The sequence below is a fragment of the Rhinolophus sinicus genome, linkage group LG03, assembly GCF_036562045.2.
Source record: "Rhinolophus sinicus isolate RSC01 linkage group LG03, ASM3656204v1, whole genome shotgun sequence".
NCBI lineage: Eukaryota > Metazoa > Chordata > Mammalia > Chiroptera > Rhinolophidae > Rhinolophus > Rhinolophus sinicus.
The window spans coordinates 146162491-146178338 of NC_133753.1; the positions used below are offsets into that span (position 1 = coordinate 146162491).

A 15848-nucleotide genomic window follows, 5' to 3' on the forward strand; every position below is an offset into this window, starting at 1 on the left:
GGTTTTATTTTTTAAAAAAGGATTAATTTACCTATAGCATATTATGACCAAAAATAAAACTATAATCCAGAGAAGTTTGCTAATTAACTTACATATTATTGGGTGATGAGAGTATACTAGGCCTTAAGCCACGTGGGTGACAGTGTATGAATCATTTTCATCCATTAAAAATGCATTTACTGGTGGTCCATCTATACAGGTACTGAGTTGAAATAAAGATCCTACTCCGCTCACTTCGGCAGCACATATACTAGTAGTACAGTTGGAATGATACAAGGAAGATTATTAGCATGGCCTCTGTGCAAGGATGACATGAAAATTCAAGAAGCATTCTATATTTAAAAGAATAAAAAGAAATAAACGTCCCACTAATTATTACATTCATATCACCCAAACTTAGAAAAAAATGTAGTCTTAATTTCTACCTGCTATTTGTGTTTATTTAACAAAAACAGCTTTTTATTTTTTGCCCTTTATTTGCACAAAACAATATTTCCTATGTTTATTAAATCTTCTATGATGAGTCATTATGTAGTTGGTACATGCTGGGATAAGACTGCCATCCAAGAGCTTGGACTCTAGTTGGGGACGTAGATTAATCAAAATATGGTGATCTAACATGGTAATCATGTTTGTGATCTCAAGTTGAGTGTTTTACCTAGTAACAACACTATTACCTAATTTTGGGGGGAGGAGAATATTAATGGCCAACATTAGATATAATATCAGTACAGTAACATAAAATACTTTGATTTGGGTTTAACTATTTCATTTTAATTATAATAGAACATGAGTTCAACTTTCTTCACTTAATAATACTTTAAATTATAATACATCACATGAATGAAAACAGGTGGTTCTCCCTAGCCCTATCGTTGAGTTCTCCGGGCCCAGGATTAGAAACGAGTTGCCCCTTCGCAGACAGATGAAGTCACCACAGCAAGCAAAGCTAAGGAAGGGAGGAGCTGATGAGGTAGTTAGGCCTATGATGGCATGAGAATAGACCAAGTTGTATCAAATAAATAATTTAATTCTAGAAGGAGCCATTTCCATTCTTTTTTTTTTTTTTTTTTTAAAGCTGGAGAATGGGGGACCTTGGGCTGTCTCCTTCTAGTATCCATAAATTACATGTGTAGCATTGAAAACTGCTGTTGCCAGTCTATGCTTAAAAAGTAGTACAGGGATTAGAATGTCTTTCTCTTCTCCTCTGTCCTGCCTGTGGCCTAAATGTTGCAACGACTCTCATTTCAGAATTAGTTTTGAAGGCAGAGACAGCACTTGCAGAGTAGCTGGATATTCACAAAAGCTCTGCTCTCCCTTTTAACACCTACCCTATTTGAAATCCCGAGTAGTTGGAATTCTTGATCTCTGGATTTGGTATATGTTGTTCTTGATCAATCATTTTTTAATTGTTAGAACATACCAGTCATCTTTCAGAGCTTAATTCAGACATTTATTCAGGAAGGACTTTTCTGATCTGACAAACTATCCCCAATACCTCTTTGTCCTGTAGATAGATTGGTAGATAGATAGAGAAAGAAAGAAAGAAAGAAAGAAAGAAAGAAAGAAAGAAAGAAAGAAAGAAAGAAAGAAAGAAAGAAAGAAAGAAAGAAAGAAAGAAAGAAAGAAAAGAAAGATAGATAGGTGATAGAGTAAATAAAAAAATCAGGTTCCCTAATGAGGCACTCTCATAGCACTTGGATTTTTTTTTTTTTTTTGTAATGCTTTTTTTACTATTTGTAATTATTTTACATGTTTGGTTAATTCCCCTCTTCTCCATCAGATTATAAGCCCCAGGAAAGAAATGGCCATGTTTATTTTGCTCACTATCATGCCGTCAGTGCCTAGTACAAACGAGATTAAAACATAAGTATTTGTAGAATGAAATATGTCCCTGTGCAAAATTTCTAACAGCATAATTTTAATAGCATTACATATGGCTGTGTGTATTGGTGAAAATGGAAGGCAGGATTTCAAAGTCAAAACCTCTGTCAATAAAAGTAGGAAACTGGAGGTTGGTGCACACAGGGCATCTGACTTTGGAGCTGCAGTAACGCTGGAGTCCCTGTGGTCAAGGGGCAACCATTGCTTCTCCTTTCTCTGTCAGTAGAGAATTAAGTAGAGGGGTTTATGGAGTTCAAGGTTATTTTGCTTTGAGAGAGTTAATTGATGGAAGGTTAAATAAAGCCACAAGTTTTTACTTAAAGGAAACAGAGAAAATGAAGGATTACTTTAATTATGAGCAATGTGTCAAAAGAAATGTTTCCCAAATTAATCTTTTCTGGGAGTGAAACAAATCTTCCTGTAATTCATTTTAACTCCTCTTAAAAAAAAAGAAAGACGGTACATTCTACCTAATCCTTCTTTTAAACACACACACACACACACACAGTGACACAGTGTTTAGTCAGGTCCCGCTTAGATTACAATAAACAACATGAATTAATTACAGGCATTAGAGCTTTTCTTCCCAAGGTGTTTGCTTTCCAAAAATTAGTTTTCCCATGCAAGCTGTGGGAGACACCTCTTTCTGGTTAAAGAAGAGGCTCATTTTGGAAAATGACTCCAAAAATCACCCTGAATCCCAGAGGTCAAGGGTCAGAAGTATCGCACATTCAATTGTCCTTTAAAGGCAACTCAGCTGAAATATTCCTAGAGAAAGAAAGCAGAACGTTCTTGGAATGGCTTGACTGTTAACATTTGTTCTTAATCTATCGAAATTCTCCTACTCATGTTCACAGAATTTCTGGGTACTTATTCTCTGAAGGTTTTCAGAGTTGGAAAATAAGTCCAATCCTAATAGTAGGGTAGGATTTAAAAGGATGGAGGAGGTGTCCTATTGATTTTTCTTTCAGTAAATGTCAATAAGTAAGAAAACTCTAAGACCTTTTTTAGAGGTTAGTGTTTGGGGTTCTTCCCCTCTTGGTCTCCTTAAGGGGACTATGTTGGGGTGGGGGAGTCGGAAAGGGATAGTATGTAAAAAATAAGGAGAAGGAGAAGTGTGGGAAGAGGAGGCATGGATCTAAGATTGAGGATGGTAAACTGTCAGGGTTTAAACAGCTTCCTCCAACTAACCTGCCATGAGCTCTGTGTGGTGACACTGTAATGGCCTTGCAATCTGAAACCCCAGGAAAGACCAGGAAAAACAGTGGCTGGGGAAATTCGAGGTTTCTCATACAATAAATTCTGGCCAAGGGCCAGAATCTTTCAGGGTTTTGCCGTCATTTTCAGACTGGCCATGTTTCTTGTTTGTTGTTTTGTTTTAACTTTACATACTCCCGCAAATTTTCTGGAAGTTCAAGAAGGGAGTTCACAATGTAAGGCCTTGCCTGCTATGATTTATGATAAACAGTAACCCTCTGCCATATTCATGAACACTGGACAAAGCACACTCATAAATATCCAGGACAACTTCATATAGTACTAAGGAGTCATCAACATAAAAGTCCAAGCAACATTAGGTCTATGAAGAATGGTGGAGTCGAGTTGCAGAAAAACAGAGTTACTCAAGATAGGTGGCTAAACCTAAAGCTGGATATAAGGCAGAGAGCAAAGGATAAAATATCAAAAGAAGGAGGTCATATATCTCTATTCCTGTGTCAGCTGAGGGGGTCAACAAGATGTATAAAACCTATCAACTAAGGATTTGGAAAGAGAATATTGAGTCCTTTCCTTCTCCCCACATGCAAGGGAAACGGATAGAGGCTCAGAAATAAGTGAACAATAGATATCCCCAGTTCACTACATACCACCCATAGTATTGACACCGATGATTTGCTCAGGATCAGATTAATACCTGTAGAGGCTCTTAGCATAGAAAGTGTTATGAGGTACTCCTCGCTAGGAATACAGAATAATACTGGAAGAGTGAGACACAACTTTCAGGAACGCCGAAATTAAAATAGCTCCTTTCTAGATGTTTGACCATGGACTCCTAGCTGAGTTCTTTGGAGCTTGACTTCTCTTATTGGTTTGGGGTTGGTGCTCATCTTTGCTGCTGCCCTGTCTCTGGACAGAGTGTGCCTGTTGGTTTACTCAGTAATGGATTCCTTCCAGATCCAAACAGTGTCTGGGGAAGGCAGAGTGAGAGGGACACAGGTACAGAGCTTACTGTGCAAAACCTTTCAGAATCATCTTCCCTCTGAAGTGACCACCTGTCACAGACCTCAACACTCCTGGGCAGTGAAGAGGGCATGGAGCAGCCGTCTTCCCTCACCACCGGCTGCTGCATTGGAAGCGGGGTGGGTGACGGTAAAGCATCACAGTACCATGGTGGTCACTTGGCAGGCCCACTTCCAGGCTGCACAGTAATGCCGCTGAAGGGAAAATATCTACTTGAAGTAATCATAGGCTTGCTCCTCTAATACCAGCCTGCCCTGCCAAAGTGTCAGCAGCACAAAGGGCCCCAGTATTCCTCCTCCTGCCGCTAGCTCCCAGCTCCCAGTCTGGACAGGAACACAGCTGGGTTTTCAGCTAATGAAGGGTGGATTCAAGCTGATTACTTTAGTTTGGACTTCATTGAAGACAACAGAGCAGGAGATATCTTACATTTGTTTTGTGTTCGAGACCCCCTACGTGGGATGATTCAAGAACATTTTTTTTCTCAGAGCAAAGGCTGTTAATGAAAAATCACATGAATTTTTTTTAAAGGAACATTTTAAAAACACTCAGAATTTTATGCAGAAAGCACCTATTACTTGCATTATCATGAAAAAAAAAAAAAACGCAAGACTAATTTAAAAGAGAAAAACAGGAGAAAATTATCTGAATATTTTAGGTAATTGTCTTAAGGATAAATTGATTTCTTTTCCTTACTCTGTGGCAATCTCCTGTAACCCCATGGCCCCAACTTTCACCTATAGGGTGATGGTTGCTGAAATCTCTGTCTTCGGCCCATTCTTTCATACAAGCCCCAAACTCATATATACCCAACTGGCTACTTGTCATCTTCATTTATATGTATTCCAGCTTCCTCACACTCAACACAAGACATCAACATTCTTTCTTCTTTCATGACCTTCCCCAACTCTTCACCCCTTTCTAGATTCTTTCCTTATTTACCAAGCGATCAATCATTATTGCAGGGTCTCCCCTTTTTTCATTTTTCTTTATCCTTTTATTCCCCATATTCTATCAATTTCTTCTTTCCAGTATAATCATACTTTCCAGTATACTAATACTGACACGTATTCATCACTCATATTGTGACAGATACTACTCTAATTGATTTATATGTATAATTTCATTTAATCTGCACAATGACTCTAAGAAGCAAGTATTATTATAACCCCCGTTTTACAGATGAGGAAACTGAGGTACAAAGATGTTATAGAACTTGACAGATAAGTGCAGGAGCAAGAATTCAGACCCACGCCGATGAACTCCAGAGCCTATGTTCTCAATCCCAGTGCTATACTGCCTTTTCAATTATCTATTTATACATATGTATTTTTATATCCATACTGTCCTCCATTCTCACAGCTGAGATAGAGCTCCAACCATAATGTATCTAGGTGATTCCTCCCCCAGAATTAAGTTCCTAACGCTCAAACATGTTCTTGTCATCTTCCTCTTTAATTTCAATGATTTCTAGAAATTCTCACTTATTCATTTTCTCAACTGGTCATTTTCATAAACGTGTTACCAAATTTGGGGCAACATGCACATGTTTGTTTTGCTTTGTTGGCTCCAGCCAGAGACAATACTATGACAATGACATCTATCACACAGAAAATTGAATTGAGGTGATCATGAGATGATGGAGGAGGGGTGAAGGTTGCTGCAGGTAAGTTAAGTAGCAAAGAGAACTATCAAGTTTTGGCCAAGGAAAGTACGTGTCCATGGAGCATGAGGAACTCTTCCTTCCTTGTGTAATCAAGGCAGGATGCAATCCTACTCGCACAGTCACTAAAAAATCTCTGCAATATATACGGATGCAACTTTACTTCTTTAGTTTGCCACCAGAAATTCCTATAGGCAAAAGTGCACAAAAAGCTCACACTTATTAGAAAAGACAAATCTAAAGGGAAAAGTTTGAAGTCCTTCTTACATCAACAGTGCTATTGTCGATGCTCTGGACTCATCTTCTGTCACCCTATTCTGTCACCTCACACTCTGCTCCATTGATAGCAACTTCATGTTCTGAGAACACTGTCCTCTTTCATTCCTTCCTCTCTAAACAGTCTATTTCCTCTCTCTGGGATGCCCTTTCTTATCTTGTCTTTCTGGAACATCTGTCTTTGTTTTTTTAGAGTTCAGCTCAGATATCATCCCCTATTCCTCCCCTACACTTCGCACCAGGTAGTGGAGCTGCTATTCTCCACTACACTATGTTCAGATACTCACGTGAAGCACATGCTATCAGAGTGCATATCACATAACAGTGCAACACGTCATACTTCTGCTTCCCTCACTAACCAATGAGTTTCTCAAAAGTAGATTTCTTACTCTGGTCATCTCTACATACCTTGTGAAACTGAATAACACGCCATAGGTGCCCTAGAAATACTGGAATGAAGGAAGAAATAGTGTTTCTAAACTATTCACTTGATCCGGTCACAAATGCGGTGTTGTTTTGGCTGAATAAAATAATAAATACATTCTCTTTTACATTATCACTTTTATACTGCAAGGGAGAAGACACCAGAAAGCTTTGTTTCAACTAGTTGTTGCTTTTCCTCAAATAACATGGAAATTCCTATTATAAAAACTGCCAGTAAAGGGCCAGAAATGCTTTAATGGAATCTCAGGGTGAATGAAAGGACTTTCTGTGTGCCAACAGCTAAATATTTTCCTGTTTCAGCTGTCCTGCCAGGGATTGTAATTCAGAAACTGATCTCAAGCTGAGTAGAGGAAAAAAATTAGATGCTTAATGAAAATGGCCAAATGTCATCACCAGCTATTTGGTGAGAGGAGCTGTGTCAAGAGCCGTCCACATGTAAGATGGACATTTGCCAAATTCCAGCCATCTGCAGGGTCAGGAAGGCTCACAACTCTTATGTCTCCTGAGGGAGCCATTTCAGTTGTGGGCTTTTTCTGATGCTAAGAAATACAGACACTTGCAATTTACTACTGGGCACTTACAGCGATGTAGTCAACTATTTCCTAAGCAACCCAAAGACTGAAATGAGAATTTCAGAAAATAAAAATATGTACTATGGTAGAAAAATATATATCAAAAAGCTTGAGAAGTAGAAAAAAACAGTAACTCTGGTTAATAAAATGTTGTAGATCAAAGAGTGCTTGACAAGCATTTTGTTTCCAGTATATTTTTGAAACTTCCAAACTATATTAGTTCTCTTTTTTTTGCCTTAAGAATTACAATATACTGACTGTATGAGAGAGCATAATTCTAAATAAATATTATTAATTTCATTGAGTATATCTTTGAAGATTTAGTGCCTTTTTTTTAAAAAAGAGGGCAGGCATGAATGTATATTTCTTTTTTTTTTTTTAAAGAGGGCAGGCGTGAATGCATATTTCTTTTTTTAATTTTAAAAACATTTTAATGAAATTTATTGGGGTGACATTGGTGAATAAAATTATATAGGCTTCAAGTGTGCACTTCTATAATACATTACCTGTATAAAAGATTAAGTGTTTTGATGTTTGAGGTCATAGTCGCATATTATAGAGAAGGAATGGAGCACAGTAGAAGGATTAAAGGGCTCCAAGTTAGAAATGCTAGAGTCTAGCTTCATCATTTATAAATTTTGTAAACTTTCAGCCCCCCCAAATTTTAGGTACTTCTTCTATACAATAATTATAAAAGGAGATCCCTTCTTTTGGGGCCAAGCACAATTATTTTCTCTATATTTTCCTTCTCTTTACCCCAAGAAAGAGTGACTTGGTTGATGCAGGTAAGGAGAGTCTAACATCTATTAGTCTTCATTCCCTCTTTGGAAGAGATACTGCATTCATTTTTCTTTATATACGTATGACCAGGTGGAAAACTATTATCTTTGTTTTCAATTGTTCCAGATTCAAGAAGAGGGGATGAAGGACTAACTGGTAATATTCCGTGATCCCAATAATAATGCTTGTGATGTTAGTTCCAGATCAAGAAGGCACAGTGAGCAACAAACCCCCATCGATCTCAGGATACCATGGAAACCCCAGGGATTTTAAGATATCATATAGCAGTACAAAAAGTAAATTAATTTCATTATCAAAGAAGATAATGAGGAGATAGAGGTGGTAATATCAGAAAAGAGATTTCAACAAATTTTTGAAAGACAGAAAGAGGCTAAAGGGCTACTGATATGTGAAATAGAACAGACCAAATGCAGATCCAAATCTACTAGTTGCAGCCCGCAGTGGAGATGGAGGTGGGAGTCAGATTTCCCCCTGGAGGCACAAGGTGGAAGTTGGCAAATAAGGCAGAATGTGGAAATGAGAAATAGGGTGAACAGAAAGATTATGGAGGTCCTTGAACCAAATAGTTGCCCAAAGGAGCTCTCATCCCTCTTTCCTCACCAAAAAGTAAAGAGCCTGAACAAACAGCCTGAAGTCTCTTCAATCAATAATTGGTTGAACTGCCAAGCCTTCTATTGGGATTTAGAAGTTTAAAACCTCTTTTTTACAGCATTTAGAGAAACTCCAAACTGTCAGCTCATGTCTGTATCACTCACCCTGAAACAAATCAAGTTATCTGACATAATCTTGCCCACATACATAAAACTACCAGTCATGTTTCAATGAAGTACAGGTTACTTTTTGGGAAAAGACCTATTCACACCACAGCAGAGGAAACATACACCAATCAGTTAGAGTAAAGAACCTCACTTTTTTAAAAAATAGAAAACTATAGGCACAAAAGAAAAAGACCAAAATAATAAAACAGAAAAACCAATTCTGCAGAAAATGAAAACAACTTAATAATATTAATAGCATTCACATAGCACTTACTTGGTGTCAGGCATTGCTCTAAGAACTTTATATACATATTAACTTATGTATTCCTCACAACCACCTTACTCACTGTGTATCACCACTATCTTCATTTTGCAAATAAGCAAACTGAGGCACAGAGAGGTACAATGAGTTACCCAAGGACATATAACTGTTAAGTGGTACTTCCATGATTCTGACAGGACCATCTGGCGCCAGAGTTTGCTCTCTTAATGAATCTGCCAATTCTAATTGATATCCTGGCCACAATCTGAGAAGACATTACGTTCGTGTAGTTAGAATAGAATGCAATGAAAAAGGAACAATGTGGCTGCAAGGAAGAGATTTTAGAGGTTAAAAACATACAGCTAAAATAGAATAAACATGCAGTATAATTAAGTAAAGAGAAACCCTGAAATTTAGAAGAGATTTTAACCAGACATTCATACAAGCACATGCTTACATAGTTTAGCTAGGAACAAAACACTTATTAAGCACCTTCCCATGTTGAGACAGTGTAGACTATAAATAACTGTAAGACTTGGCCCTTGAGGAGCTTGCAGACACTCATGGATCTACGAAAGGGAAGGAAACCAGCAAACGGCTTCTGGCAGCCATCAGTCCATAGAAGCCTGATATGGACTAGCCTGAGGGAATAATTGCCCTTCCTTAATGTTGCTAATGATCTCTCCGAGTGTAGAGGAGAAAACCTCCTCCTGCCTAACCCAGCAAACCACTCTTTCTCACACAACACAAGCTTACCCCATTAAGCTCAGTGGAAAGGGGTTGCTTCTCAGATGAGGGTAAGCTTTTAAGGTTTCAAATAGAGGAGATCTGCTTTGTACATGTAGATGTGCCACAGGACAGTTTCTGTGAGGGAGAGCAATTCAGAAAGTCTTTGTGAGGAAGGTGGAGACTTCCTCATGACACCTCTGTTGTGTCTTTCAAAATCCTGTGACTCCTCACACTAACCTCCTAACACACATGCAGCCATATCCAGGCATCATGGAGAGGCTGCAGGAGAAAGTCGCCCTGGCCCTCCTGGGTCCAACTCACTTTCTTCCCTCACCAATGGAAAGGAAAAGAAATCACCTATTGAAAGAATCAATATAGGGAGCTAATTGCCCCTGTGTTGGTCAAGGTTCTTCAAAGCAGACAACAGTATCTATTCTAGCTGGTGTAAGTAAGAGGCAAGGGGTTTATTAGAACATACTGAATGGATTACAGAATCACAGGAAGACCAGAAGCCACAGAGTCTGAGAACAGCTTCCAGGAATTACTCCCAGCTCCTCATCACACTGGATAACTAGCCTGGAAAAGGACATGCCTTGCCTCAATATCATAAACAAGTCTCCTTGGCCACAGTGAAGAAGCTGCCTCCACCCCACCAACCAGAGAATCCTGCTACGCCAACCTGACTTGGGAAGCTGCTGGTGCCATCAACAACCTTTTCCACCCAACAGAATGGATGCCACTAGCCTATCTGCTTCTCACATTACTTATTTGTGGATTCAGGAACCGTGTGGTCATTCCTCATTGGCAGAACAGAGGTTCTGTGTCTTCACCTTACTGGCAAAAGGGGATGGATCACACAGTACATTCTATGTTGGGAAGGCGGAGTTCACTCTGCAGGGTATCCATCAATGTAGACAAAAACTCAAATTCATAGAGATGGAAAGTAAAATAGTGGTTCACAAGGGCTAGGGAGAGAGTATAATGGGAATGATTGTTTAATGGGTACAAAGTTTTTCTTTAGGATGATGATGCAGTTCTGGAGATGGGTAGTGATAATGGTTGCACAACATTGTTAATGTACTCAATGTCACAGAATTGTTTGCTTAAAAATGGTTCAAATTTTGAATATATATATATATATATATATATATATATATATATATATATATCACAATTGAAAACCCAAAAGTTGTGTTAAGAAAGATATAGAGGCAGTCAGTCACGAGTGAGAGATATTTACTACAGCTGCAATTTATTTGCCTAATTGCCAAAGTGAATTTATAGACATTTCAGAAAAATTGTGAAATACTTTATTTAAACCATCCTACACAAGTGGAATCTATCCTAATATGGAAGTATTGCCACAGAAGGAAATATTTCCTTTGTAAACCCCTGCAATATTTAACAACCCACATTATTAAGAAATTCTTCTTTATATCTAACCTAAATCCCTCTTGCTACATTTTGAAACATTTCCTTGTTTCCTTCTTTCATGGAGATGGAGAACAGCTGGCCCACATTTTGCATACTTTGCCTTTAGGCCAAAATAACTGCAGTTGTTTTAACTCTTCCTGGAAGGCTTTGCTCTCTCTCCCTTGATTCCATTTTCTTTTATCACTTTGAATCCTTCTTCCATTTCTCTGCAATTCCTTTGCTCCAGTAGGGCCTGTCTGGGGACTGAGCATTGTGAAAAAATGGACTCAATCCTTTTATTCAACATGATCAACACCAATTCCCAATTTGTAAACAAGTTGTTAGAGGTACTTGAATCCATCCTGAGTCATAGTCAGTAAATTACATCCTGAGAATACTGATAATGAAAGGAAAATTACACGGCTGCCTCCAGGACATGGGAACATTAAGAGGCAACTTGGATGAGGGGGCAGCAAGAAAGAGCAAACCATGGGTGCGGCATAAGGACAATGAGGCATGTTGTGCTGCTCTGATGAAAGGGGGGGCAGAACTACTCTCCTGTGTCCTGGGTGTGTGCGCTCTGGGATGAACACTGTGTGCGGTGAGGCAAGTGGGTCGCGTCCCTAGGGTGGTGGCGTCTGCACACAACAGATGGGAGTGGAGGAGGTGGGATGAATGAACCATCGGAATGGAAAACACCAGTGCTGAGGATGACACTGCCTGCCCGCCACCAAAGAGGAGGTTCTGCTGCTCTGATGGGGTGAGATATTGGGTGCTGGTGCAGACAGTGTGGAGAGACTCAGATCAGTCAGGACAGGGCCTTTGTGCAATTCAATACCAGGAACACCATACATTTGCGCAGCACTTTGTAACCTACAGAGAACTTCCACATTCTCAATCTAATTCAGATCACACAACATCCTGTGCTGCTAGCAGGCATGCGTATGCGTTCTTACCACTGTCCTGGGAAAGAGGTGCTTGTAGAAGCACAAGACCAAGGCGAGAGCTAGGACAAGCACCTCACCCTCTGGACTCCTATTTTGGTGCTCTTTGCTCCACATCACACTACCTTTCCTGCAAGCATTGGCAGGGCAGGGCTCAGTGAGCACTTTGCTGAGATACTTCTCTGAGACAGAAAGCTGCTTAGTTAGCGCAAGACTTCTATCATCTGAACCCAAGCCATGCACAAAGCATGCTTTGTAAACATTAAAAGGAAGTAGTAGTTAATATGATGAAATGGTGAGGAGGAGGAAGTTGTTTCCGCTAGTACATTGAAGGGTAGCCTGTTGACTCCCCAAATATCTGCTTACCCTCAGAAAACACTGTTTACTCTGGTTTAGGATTGGACGAGGGTCCCTTTAACCATTGTTATACTGCTCGGTAAATAATCACTGAATAGAAAGAACACTATATATATGTATGTTCTTTAACAATATAAAATAATATATTAAAAGAATCATTACTATTATTTCTTATTCACAATCTCCTAAAACCAAATATTATCCCAAACTGAGTAAGCTGTGTACATTGAATTGTTCATGAGTCAAGTAAGAAATGAATACTGTATTGAAACCCAAGCAAAATTAGTTTTGTTGTTTTTTTTCCCCCATTAAGAAAGAGCTCCTTTTTCCCACCCCCGGAGTTTCCACACACATTAGAGAATGATCTATTTTATTTTAACCAAGCTTTTGGCAAAATGTTAACCAGTCACAATTGTTGCCTCTGAGCCCAGGCACCAAAGCAACTAATACAGTTCCTTTGAGAAATAAATGTTTGTCCAATGGATGAGAAGAAATAGAAAACCATAGTCATATCAAACCTAGTTAAGTTAGTAAATTCAACTATCCCAATTACAGTGTGAAATTTCTTATAAATCAGTTGCCATCAGGTCACATTGCATAATACTGATTTAATTTTACCATATTTTGTGGTGGTCCCCAATATAAATTAGTGTGTTTAGTTGTTTATTCAGTCAATACTCTCATGGGAACCTGGGAACAGTCAGCCTGTATAAGTCAAACTACATGAAACCATTAGTAAAGAGCCAGACAGATACATCTGGTCCCTGCTCCACAGGGAAGTCATACAGGTAGGTAAAGCCAAAGCTGCCTGACAATCAGAAAGAACAATTAGACGTCATGGATTCAACCATGTTGCATTCTATCCAACAATAGAATAAAAAATAAAAAATTCTCATTCTAAATCCCAAGAGGCTCTCAGTGGAAAAAGTACAGGAAAGGCATTTTGTATTTGACTTTATAGTTCTGTCAATTTAACCAAAAGGTTATTCTTAATCCTAGGAAGATAAGTTCTCTTAATGATATTCCTCATTCTACAAACATTTTATGTACTGATTACTATAGGCTGAAAACTTCATTCATGGGATGATGGTATTTATGGCAGTTTGTGGGCTCATATTCACCATCTCATATATAATTGAAAAATGTTCAAGCTTATTTGCTCTATGTCTCTGTAGTTATCATCTGGCTACACAGCATATCAAGTCACTCATTGATCTTAGCTCGCGATGCAAATAAGGCCAGGTACCATATTTGGTCATCCTGTAAGTCACACATCCTATGCAGTGACAAACCTGCTTGGCCACCCTTGAGAAGACCACAAAGGAGATCAGATATCTGTGAATGGTTCATCCCAGACTTATTACCTGCCAATGAAAAACAAGATTTGGGATCTAAATGTGGACTCTGTAGCATTATTATCTCTATCTGCAACCTCTGAATCTGGCTCTGAAGTAACAGCACATTTCACGCAGCCAGTGAACAAAAGCCCTGGGAGCACCAGGAAATCAGTGCATGCCCAGAGCCCCCACTAGAGCCATCGTCACTGCCTGAGCCGCTTCCTGGCCCTGGCCTGGACTGGGCACCCTCTTTTAGACTTAGATGGGATGGCAGAGTTCCTTATCCCCTGTGATAATGATTCTACACTGCTCTTATTTACTGAGCAGACCAGAGAAAGCAACATCCATTAGAGCCACACTAACGTGGTAAAGTTCCCCGAGCAGATTAAAGTGAACATGTTGTTCCCTCCTTATGAGATATAAAGACAGGAGAGTGACAAATCTGAGTTCTGCTTCATTACACAAAATACACCATCGCTGAGGGCTGTATCTGAAAGAAGTCTAAGGACTAATGAAATATAAAATGAAGAAACTGATAAACCAAGAAATTAATGAAGTGATTGATGCAGGTTAGTAGTAACGTATTAGTTTCCTACTGCTGAGGTAAGAAATTACCACAAGCTTAAAACACCACCAATTTATCATTTGGCGTTCTGGAGGTCAGAAGTCTCAATGGAGCTGACAGGGTTGCATTCCTTCTGGGGACTTTGCAGAAGAATCCAGTTTACTTGCCTTTTCTAGCTTCTAGAGGCTACTGGCCTTCCTTGGCTCACAGTCTCATTATCCATCATTGAATCCAGCAGCATAGCATCGTCAAATATCTTTCGTCTCTACTTCTGCATCTGTGGTCACATATCCTTTTCTGAGTCTGACCCTTCTGCCTCCCTCTTATAAGAACACTGATGATTGGTCCACCTGGATAATCCAGGCAATCTCCCCAACTCAAGATCTTAATCACAAACGCAAATTTCTTTTATCACTAAAGGTAATACACTCACAAATTTCAGGTATTTGTGATGGGGTAGTGGCGAGTAGCAGAGGATACCATCCTGCTTACTACAAATAACAACCAAAAAGTCTAAACCTCATCAGTGACTAAGGTTCTAGCAAATACATACGTTAATTTCATACTAGGTACCAGATATTGTGATTGACAAACATGGCAAAGCAAATAATAGGCTTGAAATGCTCTTCAATTAATTTGCAAAGATATATTTTAAATATTCACAAGCAAAGAAAACTCAAGATCTTTCAGAAAAAAAAAATTAAGAAAGATTGTGCTGACATGATAAAGCGCTCATACTCCCAACATTAAAATCAAACAAACAAACAAACAAACAAACACGTTCTTACAAAACAAAAACAATGGGATAAGCAACCCAATAAAACACATGGGTAATTTATGTAATAAAAACATCAAATGGATAATGTACATATGAGATCCTCGTTTACTTCTCAGATTGGTTGGATTAAAAAGATTGGTGATAAAAGTCATTACATGATCTGGCTCCTTTGTCCCTCTCTGATCTAATCTCCGTCTTACCTCTATCTCACTTGTTTACTCCAGCCAAAAAAAATGCCCTTTCACACACTGTAATAGAATAATTTTGCAATATCTAGTAAAACTCAAATATATATATATATATATATAAAATATATAATCATATATATTTTTTATATATATATATATATATATATATATATATATATATATATATATATATAATCATTTGACCTAGCAATGTACTGTCAGGAATTTAACTTTCATAAATATTTATACAAATGAGAAAATCTATATTACAAAAGTGTAACTGGAAATACTTGGAAAAAAACTTAAAAACTTAAATGTTCCTAAGCAGAGATTTGGTTAAATAAATTAATGTACTTTCATAAGACAAAATACTATGTAACAACTAATTTAAGTGTGTGTGTGTATGCACGTGCACACCCATGAGCATGTGTGTAAAACATTATTCAAATATACTGACAGATATTTCTGAATTGTATCAATTAATATAATTAGTAACATGTATGCTTTAGTCCTTCAGATTGCTAAAACGAAAATATCATAATCTGGGTCGCTTAAGAATAACAGATTTATTTCTGTTTTCTAGAAACTGGAAGTCTAAAGTAAGGTTGCCAGCATGGTTGGGTTTGGTGAGAAATGTCTTCC

The 15848-nt window shown here is 38.4% G+C and overlaps 1 pseudogene; it reads left to right on the plus strand.

Moving 5' to 3' along the window:
* Positions 1 to 241: 241 nt before the first annotated feature.
* Positions 242 to 342, plus strand: LOC141570842 (U6 spliceosomal RNA; annotated as a pseudogene).
* The last annotated feature ends 15506 nt before the right edge of the window (positions 343 to 15848 follow it).